Raw genomic sequence first — 12,927 nt, 5'->3', positions numbered from 1 at the left:
ACTGTACATTTTACTTATACTGCACCTTTCCCATGTTCAAAGTACATTTTGACTTTGACTCTTGGCTTTGCCCTCAGTCTTTACATACTGTAAATAATCTTTCAGCCTTCCGGCAGGACAGCACAGGTTATTTTTTCAGGTTTGATTACAAAGTACCTTTGCTTTCTGTTTAACACCTCGTCTCTTTGACTTCTGGTTGCCCGATTCTGTTTTAGCTTTTCTCAGTTTTGACCCTTTCTCTGTCATGACTATCTCCTACACTCTTAAACATAAAGATGCTGAGCACATCACACCAGTCTTAGTGTTGTTACACTGGTTAACTGTGCCATTTAGAATTGACTTGAAAATAGTGCTTATGGTTTACAAAGCCTTAAATCATCTCTGCTCCATCCTAGATTTCCTAAAATCTGGAATATGAGTTTACCGATAAAAATCCTCCAGGTGGGTCACTTTAAAAAACTGCTAAAAACCTGTTATTTTAACATGGCTTTCTCAAAGCTTAATTTTAGTGTAACCCTGATATTCTGATTTATCATTTTTATCATGGCTCTAAGTACTAACCCCTACTTTCTCTGCTGTTCTTTTTCAGGTTTTCTGCGCCACCACCACCTGATCAGAGCATCATGCAGTCCCTACATTTATGGATTGAAGGCCAGAAGTCCACATGACCCTCATCATCTAATTCTTCCACATGAAGCCTGTAAACCATGAGGACTGATTGAGATCACTTATGTTATGTAGAATGCCCAGTGGGAGCTGGGTGGTCTCGTGGGTTTTTTTTTTCTTCTGCCCCCTCGAGTTTTTTTTTTGTTTTGTTTTTTCCGTACTCCTGCCCATCAGGCCTTACTTTATTCTGTGTTACTTAGTATTGCCTAATCTAATTTTAATTGTTTTTATTTTTTCTTTCGTCATCCTGTAAAGCACTTTGAGCTACATCATTTGTGTGAAAACGTGCTATAGAAATAAATGTTGTTGTTGTTCTTCAGGGAGATGCAATAGCAGAAACATTTTTAGTTTCCAAAAGACCCATCCACTGGAAGGTTCCAGAAGGAACCATTATTTGGATCCATAATATTGTGAATTTCCCCTTGGGATTAATAAAGTATCTATCTATCTATCTATCTATCTATCTATCTATCTATCTATCTATCTATCTATCTATCTATCTATCAGGCTCCATACAGTAAATAACCATAAATAGATGGTAACAGATTTGTGAAATACCAGTGGCTCACGATTTTAAAAAGACTCTTGCCACACACAATAAGAAGGCTAAATTCAGATTTTCTTAATCTGTCAGTGTCCTGCAGCCTACCATACATTAAATATTTCAGGATTTTGAAAACACAAAGAACCATCTTCATATGTAAAGAACCCTTCCCAGAATGAAATGTTGCTTTGTCAAGCAATAGTTCTAAGAGGAACCACACAGCCCAATAATAAAACACAAAATGCAATTAAGGAACTATTATTCTGAAGAATGTACTTATTCTTTACTTGCTGCCCCCAGCGGCTCCACCCACGAAATAGTGAAATAGGACAAACTTTAAAAAGCAATAAAAAAAATGTTTTAAATGTAATTCTGGCCAAGCGGAAGGTAGGTACCATCTAATGTCAAATGTTGCCACTGTATCTGATCGTGTTCAGCTCTGACGGGAGAACATCCTCCACGTGGGGAGAAAAGCACATGGTCGTGATATCTCTGCCAATCAGTAGCTACCCTCTAAAACACATTTAGCTGTGATCTCTCTCTCAAAAACATCAAACGTTACTCCTTAACAATCTCTAGATGATAATGTATGCTGAACAAACAGGTATTGGTAGCTAAGCAGAGGCGAGGTACACTTCAATATGTGGTGTGATGTAGAGCGACTCGAACGGAGGCTGGCACGTGAGTGAGGAGCGCCAAACCCCATCCCGCTCTACCCACAGTGTCTCTCTCGGATTCGCTCAAATAAATCGGAACCACAAGGGAACTATAATACTCAGTGTGATGCTCAAGCAAATTATAGAAAAAAAAACACGATCTAAATCCGTTAAGTAGTTCTTTCTTGAAAAGTGGACAGACAGACAGACATTAGATCATATATATAATCTGTTGCTGTTTATGCCAAACAGGGTTTAAATGTAAGACATCTTCAGTTGGATGATGAGCCTCATCTTAGTGAGGACATGTGGCTTCGCCTGGAAAATATTAGGGAAAGAGGTCTTATTTTAGGAGTGTGTTATAGACCATCCAATTCAGACAGTAATTTCAACACACATCTTTTTAGTAATATTAAAAAGGCAAGTTTACAGGGGATATTATAGTCATGGGGACTTTAATTATCCAAATATTAACTGGGATAACCTTACAGATGGAGGAGCACAAGAGCAGGAGTTTTTAGAAGTAATCAGCAACTGTTTTTTAACACAGCATGTTAAAGCACCAACAAGGGGTGAAGCCTATCTGGATTTAGTATTCTGTAATAATCAGGATAGAATTGAGGGTGTAGAGGTGATTGAACCACTAGGGTCAAGTGACCATAATGTAATACAATTCTCAGTATTTTGTAAGAGTACAGATGCAAAGACTAAAATTGTTAAGTTGAACTTTAGTAGGGCTAATTTTGAGCAGATGCGACAAAGTCTAAGTAGGATAGACTGGGATAAGCTTTTAAATGTGGAGACAGTCGAGGAGCAGTGGAACAGGTTTAAAAATGTTTTACATGTAATGCAGGACAGATACATACCTAAATTTGGAAGTAATAGGAAACTAAAAAAAACTCCACGATGGATTAATAAAGATTTAAAAAGAAGTTGCAAAGGAAAAACTGCTGTATAAGGCATATAAGACTAATGACTGCAAAGAGAACCGTGAGCGTATGAGAAAATGAGGGCAACCATTAAGAAGGATATCAGGGAGGCTAAAAGACAGTTGGAGAGGAATATAGCAGATAAGCTGAAAGAAGACCCCAAGAGATTCTTTCAGTATTTTAGTAGTAAAAGAACAGTTAAGGAGGAGGTCAAGTTCATCAGGAATAGTAAAGGGAATTAAAAGATACAGACAATGAAATAGCAGATGCCCTAAACTTACATTTTTCTGAGGTGTTTACAAGTGAGCAAGTGGATAACCTCCCAGAGGTAAACGCAACTACTAAGGAGGTACTGAGGGATTTGGAAATTGTAGAGGGAGAAGTGCTGCTCAGATTAAATAAGATGAAATCAAACAAATCACCAGGCCCAGATAATATTTATCCTCGTGTTCTTAAGGAGGCTAGTGAGTACATATATAAACCCTTGACACATATTTTTAGGAAGTCACTGTGCACTGGAGAGATTCCAAAGGACTGGAAAATGGCAAATATCATCCCATTATATAAAAAGGGTGACAGGGCAGATCCAAGCAACTATAGGCCAGTAAGCTTAACAAGCATCACAGGAAAATTAATGGAAGGAATTATTAAGGATAAGATTGAGCAACACATGACAAGGACAGGAGTTATTCTGAACAGTCAGCATGGGTTCAGAAGGGGAGGTCGTGTTTTACTAACATGTTGGAATTCTATGAGGAGGCAACAAAAGGATACGATCAAAGTGGAGCTTATGATATTATTTATCTGGACTTTCAGAAAGCATTTGATAAGGTGCCACATGAGAGGTTGGGCATCAAGTTAAAAGAAGTGGGAGTTCAGGGTGATGTTTTTAGATGGGTGCAGAATTGGCTCAGACACAGGAAGCAGAGGGTGATGGTGCGAGGAACCTCATCAGAACTGGCTGATGTTAAGAGTGGTGTTCCACAGGGGTCAGTGCTAGAGCCGCTGCTATTTTTAATATATATAAATGATTTAGATAGGAATATAAGTAACAAGCTGGTTAAGTTTGCAGATGATACCAAGATAGGTGGATTAGCAGATAATTTGGAATCCGTTATATCATTACAGAAGGACTTGGATAGCATACAGGCTTGGGCAGATTTGTGGCAGATGAAATTTAATGTCAGTAAATGTAAAGTATTACACATAGGAAGTAAAAATATTAGGTTTGAATACACAATGGGCGGTCGGAAAATCGAGAGTACACCTTATGAGAAGGATTTAGGAGTCATAGTGGACTCCAAGCTATCAACTTCCCAACAGTGTTCAGAAGCCATTAAGAAGGCTAACAGAATGTTAGGTTATATAGCCGATCTGTGGAGTACAAGTCCAAGGAGGTTATGCTCAACCATTATAATGCACTGGTGAGGCCTCATCTTGAGTACTGTGTGCAGTTTTGGTCTCCAGGCTACAAAAGGACATAGCAGCACTAGAAAAGGTCCAGAGAAGAGTGACTAGGCTGATTCCAGGTCTACAGGGGTTGAATTATGAGGAAAGATTAAAAGAGCTGAGCCTTTACAGTTTAAGCAAAAGAAGATTAAGAGGTGACATGATTGAAGTGTTTAAAATTATGAAGGGAATTAGTACAGTGGATCGAGACTTGTATTTTAAAATGAGCTCATCAAGAACACGGGGACACAGTTGGAAACTTGTTAAGGGTAAATTTTGCACAAACATTAGGAAGTTTTTCTTTACACAAAGAACGATAGACACTTGGAATAAGCTACCAAGTAGTGTGGTAGACAGTAAGACGTTAGGGACTTTCAAAACTCGACTTGATGTTTTCTTGGAGGAAACAAGTGGATAGGACTGGCGAGCTTTGTTGGGCTGAATGGCCTGTTCTCGTCTAGATTGTTCTAATGTTCTAATATATATATATATTGTCACACACGTGCGCATGGGAGGCAGCTAAAGGGCTTGAGTAAGGGCAGTTCCAAGTCATACCGGGATGTGGCAGAGTGCACTGACTCTTTCACAGGAGATTCCACCTGGCCCTCTTGTTGTCACTTCCGGGACTGAGCCTATAGAAGAAGAACTTGTCGACTCCGGCACCTGTGATGTCACGCCCGGGCTCGAACCTATGGCTGTAGACCTTCATGAGCTCGACCTCTTTGATCTCACTTCCTGTCTTCCCCTTTAAAAGCCTTCACCTTTTCCCTGTTCCCTCAGTTCTGTTTTGGACTTGGTTTTGTGCACAGCAGTGCTATCTTTTAAAATACAATTTGCAGCCAGTAAACCAAATATACGAGTGGCTGCCCCAAAACTTGCTATGGTTCTTTGTGGCTTTTGTGGAAATATATACTGTATATATCTATTACAATTTAAAAAATCCTGGGACAAGACGTGACTTTTCGGAGAGATACTTTGTGCCAAGAGATTTAACCAAACCTGGGGCTGGAAATAAAAGACAAAGAGTTGATGACAAAGTAGAACGTGATAAAGAATTCAAAAACATTGGAGCGATACACATGCAGAGCAGGTTAGAGATAATGAAAGTATTACAATTCGAAAGTCTCAAAAACAATGATAGTAAAGATCACATTAGCGTAAACAAATGGAAATTATTACTCGGTGAAATAACAGAACAGCGAAAAGAGATTGAATGTATTGTTCAGATTTAAACTTTAAATCAGAGACTTGTAGATCGTCTAATTCATGTTGCCATCAGGAAACAGTAGTGTTTCTTCCCAATGAAGAGGCGTATATGCGAGAAGTAAAAGATTTGTTATTTGGTGAAAGTGAAATCCACATACGCGAGTGGCAGAGACATGAAGTGGCTCTATATATATGTACAGTATATATATACTAACTGTGTAAGCCCGCGCTGTAGAAAGCCTGGGGTCATAGAATCTATTGAAATCATCAGAAAAAAAAAACTGAAACATAGAGATGTCAGTTGATTGAAAAGAACTACTCTGGGCATCTCTCTCCTAGGAGAATTTGTTTTGCTGACATGCTTGCATTGTTTGTGTTATTAGAAGCTAAGCGAGTTTTCTGTTTCCTCAGAGGCGGGACCCCTACCTTGACTCCACCTCTCAATTCCAGGCCGGACAGACAGACACTCCCAGTTCCACGGTAGACATTTATACATAAGATATTTATGTATACACTGGAACCTCGGTTCACGAACATCTCGGTACACGTACAACTCGGTTTACGACCAAAAAGTTCGCCAAACTTTTGCCTCGGTTCATGACCACACACTCGGCATACGAACAAGCCAGTTTCCCTTTCGGTTTGTACAAGTTCAGTCTCTCCCTGTGCAATTCCTGTGCAGCAAGCGAGCAAGAGAGAGAGAGTGCGACACACACACAGGCGCGCGAGACAGAGGCACACACAAACACACACACACACACACACACACACACACACACACACACACACGAGACAGAGGCACACACACACACACAGGCGCACGAGGCGCTCCAGAAAGAGAAACACGAACACACGAAAGAGAGAGAGAGTGAGCGAGCAAGCAAGAGACCGAAGGCTGAAAGCATAAGGTAGAAAAGGCTTGTTTTTGTTTTCAGTTCTGTTTATAGCGGTCGGTTCATAGTGTGATTTGTTGCAATGTTACTATTCTTGGTGGTTTATTAAATTACGGATTTTTCAAATGTTCATTTTTTTCCCTGTGCTTAAAACTCATTAAAAAAAAGTGTTTACAGCGATCGGGTCATAAGGCTATAGCGCGAACTCTTGCAATGTTAGTTTTCTCTGTTGTTCAAGGTTTTCTCGGTGTTATTCAATGTTTTTACATTTAGTTGACTATTAGATGTGCATTCTATCGTATAATTAACTATAATTGTGCTTAAAAATCTTAAAAAATATATTTTTACATACAGTTCATACAGTCTGCAACGGATTAATTGTATTTACATACAATCCTATGGTGGAAATTGCTTCGGTTCACCGAGCAATTCACCGTGAACCGAGGTTCCACTGTATATATATATATATACTAGCAAAATACCAGGCGCTTGGAGGAGTAGTGTGTTAAAGAAGCAATGAAAAAGAAAAGGAAACATTTTGAAAATAACGTAACATGATTGTCAATGTAATTGTTTTGTCACTGTTGTGAGTGATGAGTGTTGTTGTCATATATATACATATATATATATACATATATATATATTTATTTATTTACACACACACACATAAACATATATATATATACATATCTATACATATACACATATATACACATATATACATACACATATATACTACATATATACACATACATATATACACACATACATACATACACACACATATATAAACATATATATACATATACATACATATCTACATATATACACACACAGCTATTTCAGATCAGTGCAATACGCTGCTTGTTAAAACGGATAACTCCGCTCTTACGTGCAAGTCTGCGTGGATATTATGAACTATCGTATTTGTTCAAGTTCTATTTAAATTTTAAATAGAAGGAATTTTTATTTAGTCGACAGAAATATCTTTGGTAGGAATGGTAAAACAGACAGGAATATTATTCCTGAATAAATCAACTCAAACCTTAAACAACTTATAATATTTTGCTCTCCATAAAAATATATCCTGTCTAAATTATACAAGTTAGAAATAAAGTAAACGTTAAAAGAACAAACATTCAAATTTCTTTACTCTTATGTAATTTTATATAAAAATAAACTTAGATTTTAAATATCCCAAAAGATTTTGCTCTCCATAAAAATATATCCTGTCAAAATTATACAAATTCAAATATGAACATGCTGCATAACAAAACCTGGAAATATAAATAAAATGTGTTCCTTTCAGCAATAACAAATCAAATCATTCAGTTGTCTTTGCTCATATGTCATTTTAGAGCTGGACGCCTGGCATCTTTTTGGCAACAGGTTCGTTTCTGTTTGGTGTGAGGTTCTGTGTTGTGGAGATTCTCAGGATGGATTGCAGGTGCTCATCAGTGAGGCGACTCCTGTGTGCTGTTTTGTTAGTCTTTATCACTGAGAAGAGCTTCTCACACAGATATGTGCTACCAAACATGCACAAGGTTCGAGCCGCATGTAGACGGACTTTTTGTTCTTCAAAGTCACCAAAGCGCCGTGCAAACTCAGTGCAGTGCGCTCAGTTTATCAGCAAAGTGCGATTTGGGAACACCGTAGTGACGACTTGGTTTAACATCACTTGGCAACAGGGTTGCACTGGTGCATTTGTGTCTCCCATAAAAGCAGCTTCACTTGAAATCACTTTGTGATTGTGCACGGTAAAACGTCCGCTGAAGTGTCAGATTCTTATTTAATTCTTCTGCTTTCTGTATCTTCTGCATTGCATTCAGGTTACCCTGATGTTTTGTCTCATAGTGCCGTCTTAGATTAAATTCTGTAATTACAGCCACATTAGCTCCACAAATGAGACACACGGGTTCAGTAAACATATACTCAGCCTCCCATCGGTTTTAAAGGCTCTATTTTCAGAATCAACTTTTCTCTTCAGCATCGTGTGAGCTAGCTTCGCAATAACTTGCAGCATCATAAGCTAGACTTGATTAACGGTAAGTGTTCGGCAAGGCAGCTGAAGCGCTGCATTATGGGATCTGTAGTTAATTGTGTTACCAGCGCTTCATATACCCGGGCCATTAATAACAATAATACAGTATATAAAATGATCTGGGGCGGATATAATTACACGGGCGGATGTGGCCCTGCCCTTGAGTTTGACACATATGGACTAAATAGAACTTGAAAAGATATATTTTTCAAATGTGATCGCAATTCAGATAGAGTTGACGCACTACAGCCTGCATGCCTCAATAAGTCATCCTCCCTCGCTCTTACTTTTTACCGCTCATCTAATGAATACACTGAGTATGGCTTTACCAAAACAATCATTGATGGCGAATAAAGTATCCATTATTCGAGTATGTAGATCGGGATATATATATATATATATATATATATATATACCGCGTATCGCAGCGAGAAGTAGTGTGTTAAAAAGCTAGAAAAGAAAAGGGAACATTTTAAAAATAACGTAACATGACTGTCAATATACAGTATTTGTTTTGTGAGTGTTACTGAGTGTTGCTGTCATCAAGGATTTGATTATCATTATTTCTTTCAATCAGGTTCGTATTTGTAGGATGTGTTGTGTTCAAGTTACATTCCGTGTTTGTCAATCGTTGTAAAGATGACAGGTTTCATTCATCGATTCGTTTCTTACTGCATCAATAAACAGCTCGTCTTCTTCTTTATCTGAGACCTGACACACTGCATGCACAGGTTTTTTTTACACTGTCTTCCTTTAGCCAACGTGTGCTTTGTTTCCGCAGTAGCTGCATTTATGAATATGCTTGTATCAGACGCTTCATATTTTTGCTGCCTTCTCAATTGTGTAATTCGGTTTTGTTCAGCCTCTTTGGAACTGTTGCTTTTATCTGTGCACTGCGCCAGTTCACGTGAGCCACTCGGTGTACATGCATCAAGGTTCCCAGCTGTGCTGGTGCCATCTCGTGCTATGTCCATGGCTGTATTTAATGTTACCTTAGTCCTTTCTCTCGCAGTTTCGCTGAGTTTGTGTCAAACACCACCCTGACCATCTCATCTTCCTCTCCATAAGCACAGTCCTTCACCCGTGAATATTTAGTGGGAGTTTGCTATTGGATTGCCGCTGACGGACGGCCTTATATGGGCAGGCACTAAATTACAAACGCCAGCGGCAGCCTGTCTATGAACTTAATTTAAAGTGTAGGTTTACATCGTGCTTTTTTTCAAGTAGCAGAACTCATGAATATGGTTGTATATGTCACTCGCCGCTTCTTATTGTTTAGCTGCCTTCTCAATAATATAATGCATGTTTTCTTCAGCGCTTTTTGGAGGTCTTCCTGGTTTTCTATGTACTGCGTGATTACGTGGGAGGCGTGATGATGTCACACGAAACTCCGCCCCACGGCATTCAAGCTCATCTCCATTACAGTAAATGGAGAAAACAGCTTCCAGTTATGACCATTACGCGTAGAATTTCGATATAAAACCTGCCCAACTTTTGTAAGGAAGCTGTAAGGAATGAACCTGCCAAATTTCAGCCTTCCACCCACACGGGAAGTTGGAGAATTAGTGAGTGAGTGAGTGAGTGAGTGAGTGAGTGAGGGCTTTGCCTTTTATTTATTAGTATAGATATATATATATATATATATACAGATTTCTTACAGTAATACTTGGACACATAATGTGACTCCATATGACCAGCATTCAGTAACACTGCTAACTAGTTAGTGGTTTATGTGCTGTGAGGTGGTCTGCTTTCTTTTTAGCACTCATTGTTTTTTGACATGCATAATGTGCTGTCTGCGGTGGGCTGGCACCCTGCCTGGGGTTTGTTTCTTGCCTTGCACCCTGTGTTGGTTGGGATTGGCTCTAGCAGACCCCTGTACTTATGATATAGCGGGTTGGATGATGGATGGATGGATAATGTGCTGTCCACAGTGTACTAATAGAGTGCCAATGATGCAGCCTGTATGACTGTCAAAGGCCTCCTTCTAAGCACTTTGAGCTACATTTTTTGTATGAAAATGTGTTATATAAATAGATGTTGTTGTTGTTGTAGTTTTAGTGGAGCAGTGTTAATATTGGTGAAAAGGTAGGGTTTCATCCACCTAGCCATTTTATAAACCCACTCTCCACTGAGGAAGGTCGTAGGGCAGTAGGAACCCATCCCAGACAGCATGGGGTACTCAAGGCAGGAACACTCCCTGGACAGGGCACACCACTCCATCACTGGGTTGTGTAATCTAATATCTGCACTGCAGAAATGAATTCATAAATCGACATATGCAATAACACATACAAATCATCATGAGTCGGACCTACCCACCCTCATCCACTCATCCAACATTGTTTCTGAGAGACTCTGGTAATTTGAACATTACAAGATTAGATAACTTTTGATGAGAGCCGGCCATTCAGCCAAAACAAAATTCACCAATCCCATCTACTTGATTCCACCAAAATAGCATCAAGTGTAGTTTTGAACTTCCCTATTAGAGCAGTGCTGTAATGCTGCTCCTCAAACCCACCATCTCGTTCACAAGATTTTAAATTGTTATTTTCCAAAAACACAATTTTAAGATGATATACCTTTTTGATTGATAGCTTGGAGACTCTGTCATAAGAAACTAAAAGTTAATATCTTCTTTATTCATTCCACAGAGAGTTTCACAGGTGAAACACTTCGCAAACTTCTATAATCAAGTTACCAACGTTATCAAAACCTTCATCTTCTTTTTAAATGGCAAACAAGCAACAAAATATTTGCGTTATGAGGAAATTCTTTATGATGTGACCCCCATTCCTAAAAAGCTTGATGTTACCAGAAGCTGCTGGCTAAATACTAATTCTGATTGGATAAAAATACACATGCTGTCCTCTGGGCTTTCTTGCAAGTAAGCCTAAAAATAATAAAGTAGCTGACATTTAGATAACTAGTTTAGGACAGCTCCACTGAGAATATGAGAAACTGACAAATTCACAGCTGAATTTGGCCTTCATACTTTCAGAAAATGTGTAATCAAAAGAAAAGTACTGTGCCGTGAAAAAGTATTTGCTCCTTTCCCGATTTCCTCTATTTTTGCCTATTAATAACACTTAATTGTTTCTGATTTGCAAACAGATTTAGTATAACAAAAAAGACCACCTGAGAAAACATGATACACAGTTTTTCAATGGTCAGTTGATTTATTCAGGGAATAAAGTTCATCAACACTTATATCACCCTTGTGAAAAAGTAATTGCCCCCTAAACTTAATTGTACCACCTTTAGCAGCAGCAACTGTATTCAAATGCTTCTGGTAACAGGAGATTAGCATGTCTTTAGCATTGCTCTGGAGAACTTTTGGACCACTCTACTTTACAGAATTATTTTAATTCTGCCACACTGGAGGGGTTTCAACTATGAAATGCAGATTTTAAGGTCCCATCATAACATCTCAATGGAATTCAAATCAAGAATTTGATTTAGCCAGCAGCCATACCACATGCACTTCAGAACAGCAAGCTAAGCATGTAAAGCCCCGACCAGCATTTGGATGGGAGACCATCTAGAAAAAGCTCAGGTTGCTGCAGGAAGAGGTGTTGGTGAGGCCAGCAGGGAGCGCTTACCCCATAGTCTGAATGTGAATCCCAATGCCCCAGTGCAGTGATATGGATACTGTAATGTAAAAATGGTGCAGTCCCAGATGAGATGTGACACCGAAGTCCTGACTCCCAGTGGTCATTTAAGATCCCTGGGCATTCTTCGTAAAGAGTGGGGTGTATCCCAATGTCCTGGCTAAATTGACCACAACGGCCCAGTCATTCTGTCCCCCAAATCATCTTCTGTGTCCAACTGGCTAACTACCTGTCACCACTTCACCACCACATGTGTGGTGAGTGTACTGGCACAAAAATGACTGCCGTCACATCATCCAGGTTGGTGATAAACAGCAGTGTTAAGGATCGTGAATGCGACTGAGAGAATGAAACTGAATTCAAAAAAAAAAAAAACAAAGCTAACCTTTACAAGTATCATACATTTACACCAGCTGTTACAGACTGAAATCTAATGTATGTTTTTATTCTAAAATAGTAGGAATAAAAGCAGCTCACTTCTCAAAACGGACTCGTCCGGGATTGAACCTGTGAAGTTTTGATTACAGTTGATACCGTTGCACCACCAAAGCAGTCGTAGTAAATGCGTGTCAATATTGCACCCTAACGCATGTTGTTTTTCTGGGTTTTACAACACCTCATTGGAATAAGAATTTTTATTTTGTTATCCTAATGATGTTGGTGACCAAGCGTTTATGTTGTTAATAAAACAAATGTTTAATAAAACTCAGTTTTATCCAAATTCTGCTAATTATTCTGGTAATCACTGAGAAATTCATAAAAAATCTTAACTTTCAAAGGGGTTGCAATCATTTAGGCTGAGTACCGTATGCATGGGCAATATTGTTCTAGCATTCAATACAAACAGGGAACTGCCAAACACATTAATATATTTATACCAACATACACAATATAGGATAAAAAAACAATGCCTTACATTGCTCGATTAA

At 38.8% G+C, this 12,927-nt stretch overlaps 1 protein-coding gene across 1 annotated transcript in view; it reads right to left on the bottom strand.

Annotated features, from left to right (window-relative positions):
- glrbb (glycine receptor, beta b) overlaps positions 1-12,927 on the bottom strand; it is a 160,515-nt gene that overhangs the window by 115,176 nt on the left and 32,412 nt on the right. The window lies entirely within an intron of this gene.

This window comes from Polypterus senegalus, chromosome 4 (genome assembly GCF_016835505.1).
Source record: "Polypterus senegalus isolate Bchr_013 chromosome 4, ASM1683550v1, whole genome shotgun sequence".
Taxonomy (NCBI): domain Eukaryota; kingdom Metazoa; phylum Chordata; class Cladistia; order Polypteriformes; family Polypteridae; genus Polypterus; species Polypterus senegalus.
Note: the sequence above shows the minus strand (reverse complement) of the source record. Positions and strands in the feature narration are given on the sequence as shown.